Source organism: Mercurialis annua, linkage group LG2, assembly GCF_937616625.2.
Source record: "Mercurialis annua linkage group LG2, ddMerAnnu1.2, whole genome shotgun sequence".
NCBI lineage: Eukaryota > Viridiplantae > Streptophyta > Magnoliopsida > Malpighiales > Euphorbiaceae > Mercurialis > Mercurialis annua.
The window spans coordinates 31,858,114-31,864,113 of record NC_065571.1 but is presented as its reverse complement, the minus strand read 5'-3'; positions in this window follow the sequence as shown (position 1 = coordinate 31,864,113).

Below are 6,000 nucleotides of genomic sequence, written 5' to 3'. Positions count from 1 at the left end.
AAGCCAAACGTTTAAAACTTTACGAAACAAATCCAAAAATTTCACCTTTTTAGCAAATTAAGCCAAACGTTTACAAACGTTTCCCCATTTTAGCAATTTAAGCCAAACGTTTAAAAGTTTACAAAACAAATCCAAACGTTTCCCCTTTTTATCGATTGAAGCCAAACGTTTTCAAACGTTACGAAAAAAATCCAAATGTTTCACCTTTTTAGCGATTTAAGCAGAACTTGTACAACCGTTACGAAACAAATCCAAATGTTTCAGCTTTTTCGCATTTGAAACCAAATGTTTACAAAGGTTACGAAACAAATCCAAATGTTTCACCTTTTTAGAAGTTTAAACCTAACTTTACGAAAAAAATCTAAGCGTTTCACCTTTTTAGAAATTTAAGTCAAACGTTTACAAACGTTACGAAACAAATCCAACCGTTTCACTTTTTTAGCGATTTAAGCCAAACATTTACAAATGTTACGAAACAAATCTAAATTTTTCACCTTTTTAGTGATTTAAGCCAAACGTGTACAAACGTTGCGAAGCAAATCCAAACGTCTAACCTTTTTAGCGATTTAAGCCAAACGTTTACAAAATTTACGAAACAAATTCAAGCGTTTTACCTTTTTAGCAATTTAATCCAAACGCTTACAGACGTTACGAAACAAATCCAAACTTTTCACCTTTTTAGCGATTAAAGCCAAACTTTTACAAACATTACAAACAAATCCAAACGTTTCACCTTTTTAGTGATTTTAGCCAAACGTTTACAAAATATTACGAAACAAATCCAAACGTTTCTCTTTTTTAGCAATTTAAGCAAAATGTTTACAAGCGTTACATAATTAATCCAAACGTTTCACTTTTTTAGCGATTTAAGCCAAACGTTTATAAACGTTACAAAATAAAACCAAACAATTAAAACATTACGAAACAAATCTAAATGTTTCACATTTTTAGCGATTTAAGTCAAACCTTTACAAACGTTACAAAACAAAACCAAGTGTTTCACCTTTTTAGCAATTTACGCCAAACCTTTACAAACGCTAAGAAAGAAATACAAGTGTTTCACCTTTTTAGCAATTTAAGCCAAACGTTTACAAACATTACGAAACAAATCCAAATATTTCATCTTTTTAGCGATTTAAGCTGAACGTTTACGAAAGTTACGAAACAAATTCAAATCTTTCCCCATTTTAGCGATTTAAGCCAAACGTTTAAAATGTTAAGAAAAAAATCTAAAAATTTCACCATTTTAGCTATTTATGCCAAACATTTACAAACGTTACGAAATAAATCCCAACGTTTCGCCATTTTAGCAATTGAAACCAAACGTTTACAAACGTTACGGAAAAAATCAAAACGTTTCATCTTTTTACCGATTTAAGCCAAATGTGTTCAATCGTTACGAAACAAATCCAAACGTTTTACCTTTTTAGCTATTTAAGCCAAACGTTTACAAACGTTATGAAAAAAATCCAAAAGTTTCACCTTTTTAGCGATTTAAGCCAAACGTGTACAAATGTTACGAAATTAATCCAAACTTTTCACGTTTTTAGCGATTTAAGCCAAACGTTTACAAAGGTTATGAAACAAATCCAAATGCTTCTTCACAAAGGTTACGACTTAAATCCAAACCTTTCCCTTTTTTAGCGATTTAAGCCAAACGTGTAAAACTTTACGAAACAAATCCAAACATTTCACCTTTTTAGCGATTTATGCCAAACGTTTAAAAACGTTACGAATCAAATCCAAACGTTTCCCCTTTTTATCGATTGAAGCCAAACGTTTTCAAACGTTACAAAAAATCCAAATGTTTCACCTTTTTAGCGATTTAAGAAAATCGTGTACAAACATTACGAAACAAATCGAAATGGTTCACCTTTTCAGAGATTTAATCCAAACGTTTACAATGGTTAAGAAACAAATCCAAACGTTTCCCCTTTTTAACAATTTAAGGCAAACGTTTACGAACGTTACGATACAAATACAAACGTTTCACAATTTTAGCGATTTAAGCCGAACGTTTAAAAGGTTACGAAAGAAAATCAAACGATTAAAATTATACGAAACAAATCCAAACGTTTCACCTTTTTAGCAATTTAAGCCAAACTTTTACAAACGTTACGAAACAAATGCAAGCGTTTCACCTTTTTAGCGATTTAAGCCAAACGTTTACAAACGTTATGAAACAAATCCAAACGTGTCACCTTTTTAGCAATTCAAGCAAAAAGTTTACAAACGTTACGAAACGGATCTAAACGTTTCACCTTTTTAGCGATTTAAGCCAAGCTTTTACAAAGGTTATAAAACAAACCTAAATGTTTTACCTTTTTAGCGATTTAAGCGAAACTTTTACAAAGGTTAGGAAACAAATCCAAATGTGTCAGTCTTTTTAGCAATTTAAGCCAAACGTTTCGAAACAAATCCAAAAGTTGAAAACGTTACGAAACAAATCCAAACGATTCACCTTTTCAGCGATTTAAGAAAACATTTGGATTTAAGAAAACCTTTTTAGCGAGTTAAGAAAACGTTACGAAACAAAATCAAACGTTTAAAACGTTACGAAACAAATCAAACGTTTCACCTTTATAGCAATTTAAGCTAAACATTTACAAGCGTTACGAAACAAATCCAAGCGTTTCACCTTTTAGCGATTTAAACCAAACGTTACGAAAATTTAAATGTTTCACCTTTTTACCGATATCAGCCAAACGTTTACTAACGTTACGAAACAAATGCAAAGTTTCACCTGTTTAGCGATTTAAGCCAAACGTTTACAAACGTGACGAAACAAATTTAAACGTTTCACCTTTTTAGCGAATTAAGGCAAACATTTACAAACGTTACGAAACAAATCTAAACGTTTCGCCTTTTTAGCAATTTAAGCCAAACGTATACAAATGTTACGAAACAAATCCAAGTGCTTCACCTTTTTAGGAATTTAAGACAAACATTTACTAATGTTCCGAAACAAATTCAAGCGTTTCACCTTTTTAGTAATTGAAGCCAAACATTTACAAACGTTGCGAAACAAATCCAAGCATTTCACCTTTTTAGCAACAAACGTTACGAAACAAATCCAAACGTTTCATCTTTTTAGCGATTTAAGACGAACGTTTACAAACGTTAAGAAACAAAACCAAACATTTCACCTTTTTAGCAAATTAAGCCAAACGTTTACAAACATTAAGAAGCAAATCCAAATGTTTCACCTTTTTAAAGATTTAAGCCAAACGTTTACAAACATTACAAATCAAAACCAAACGTTTCCCCTTTTTAGAGATTTAAGCCAAACGTTTACAAAATTTTACGAAACAATTCCAAACGTTTCGCCTTTTTAGCAATTTAGGCCAAACCTTTACAAACGTTACAAAACAAATCCAAACGTTTGCCCTTTTTAGTGATTTAAGCCAAACGTTTTCAAACGTTATGAAACAAAGCTAAACAATTAAAGCATTACGAAACAAATCCAAACGTTTCACATTTTTAGCGATTTAAGCCAAACCTTTACAAACGTTACGAAACAAATGCAAACGTCTAACCTTTTTAGCGATTTAAGCCAAATGTTTACAAAGGTTATTAAACAAATCAAAATGTTTCATCTTTTTAGAAAATTAAGCCAAAAGTAAATTAACTTTACGAAACAAATCCAAGTGTTTCACCTTTTTGGCAATTTACGCCAAAGTTTACATACATTACGAAACAAATCCAAGTGTTTCACCTTTTTAGCAATTTAAGCCATACGTTTAGAAACGTTCCGAAACAAATTCAAACGTTTCACCTTTTTAGCGATTTAAGCCAAACGTTTATAAATGTTACGAAACAAATCCAAATGTTTCACCTTTTTAGCAATTGAAGCCAAACGTTTACAAACAAACAAAATCCAAACGTTACATCTTTTTAGCGATTTAAGCCAAACCTGTACAAACGTTACAAAACAAATCCAAACGTCTAACCTTTTTAGCGATTTAAGCCAAATGTTTACAAAGGTTATTAAACAAATCAAAATGTTTCACCTTTTTAGAAAATTAAGCCAAAAGTAAATTAACTTTACGAAACAAATCCAAGTGTTTCACCTTTTTGGCAATTTACGCCAAAGTTTACATACATTACGAAACAAATCCAAGTGTTTCACCTTTTTAGCAATTTAAGCCATACGTTTAGAAACGTTCCGAAACAAATTCAAACGTTTCACCTTTTTAGCGATTTAAGCCAAACGTTTACAAATGTTACGAAACAAATCCAAATGTTTCACCTTTTTAGCGATTTAAGCCAAACGTTTACAAAAGTTATGAAACAAATCCAAGCGTTTCACATTTTTAGCAATTTAAGCCAAACGTTTACAAACGTTACGAAACAAAACCAAATGTTTCACTTTTTTAGCGATTTAAGCCAAACGTTTACAAGCGTTAGAAAAACAAAACCAAACTTTTAAAACGTTACGAAACAAATCCAAACGTTTACAAACGTTACAAAACAACACCAAACATTTCCCCATTTTAGCGATTTAAGCCAAACATATATAAACATTACGAAACAAAACCAAACGTTTATAAACATTTTGAAACAAATCCAAACATTTTCCATTTTTATTGATTTAAGTCACACTTGTACAAACTTTACAAAACAAATCCAAATGTTTCACCTTTTAGTGATTGAAGCCAAACGTTTTGAAACAAATCCAAACGTTCAAAACGTTACGAAACAAACCCAACCATTTCATCTTTTTAGCGATTATAGCCGAACGTTTAAAAAGTTACGAAACAAAACCAAACGTTTCACCTTTTAAGCAATTTAAGCCAAACGTTTACAAACGTTACGAAATAAATTTAAACGTTTCACCTTTTTAGCGATTTAAGCCAAACGTTTAAAAACGTTACGAAACAAATCCAAGCGTTTCAACGTTTTAGCAATTTAAGCCAAACGTTTACAAACATTACGAAACAAATCCAAGCCTTTCACCTTTTTAGCAATTTAAACCAAACATTTAAAATACTACGAAACAAATTCAACTATTTCACATTTATAGCAATTTAAGCCAAACGTTTACAAACGTTACGAAACAAATCTAAACGTTTCACTATTTTAGTGATTTAAGCCAAACGTATACAAACGTTACAAAACAAATCCTAACATTTCACCTTTTTAGTGATTTAAGCCGAACGTTTGCAAACGTTACGAAACAAAACCAAACGTTTCACCTTTTTTGCAATTTAAGCCAAACGTCTTCAAACGTTACGGAACAAATCCAAACGTTTCACCTTTTAAGCGATTTAAGCCACACGTTTACAAATGTTAAGAAACAAATCCAAACATTTCACATTTTTAGCGATTTAAGCCAAAAGTTCACAAACGTTAGGAAACAAATCCAAATGTTTCACCTTTTTAGCGATTTAAACCAAACGTTTACAAAGGTTACGAAACAAATTCAAACGTGTCACCTTTTTAGAAATTTAATCAAAACGTTTACAAACGTTGCGAAACAGACCCAAACGTTTCACCTTTTGAGCGATTTAAGCCAAACATTTACAAAGGTTATGAAACAAAACCAAAAGTTTCACCTTTTTAGAGATTTAAGCCAAACGTTTACAAAGGTTACGAAGCAAATCACAACGTTTCACTTTTTTTTAGCAATTTAAGCCAAATGTTTACAAACTTTACGAAACAAATCCAAACGTTTCACCTTTTTAACGATTTAAGCAAAACATTTCCCTTTTTTAGCAATTTAAGTCAAACGTTTACAAACGTTACGATACAAATACAAACGTTTCACAATTTTAGCGATTTAAGCCGATCGTTTAAAAGGTTACGAAAGAAAATCAAACGTTTAAAATTATACGAAACAAATCCAAACGTTTCACCTTTTTATCAATTTAAGCCAAACTTTTACAAATGTTACGAAACAAATTCAAGCGTTTCACCTTTTTAGCGATTTAAGCCAAACGTTATGAAATTTCAAACGTTTCACCTTTTTAGCGATTTATGCCAAACGTTTACAAATGTTAC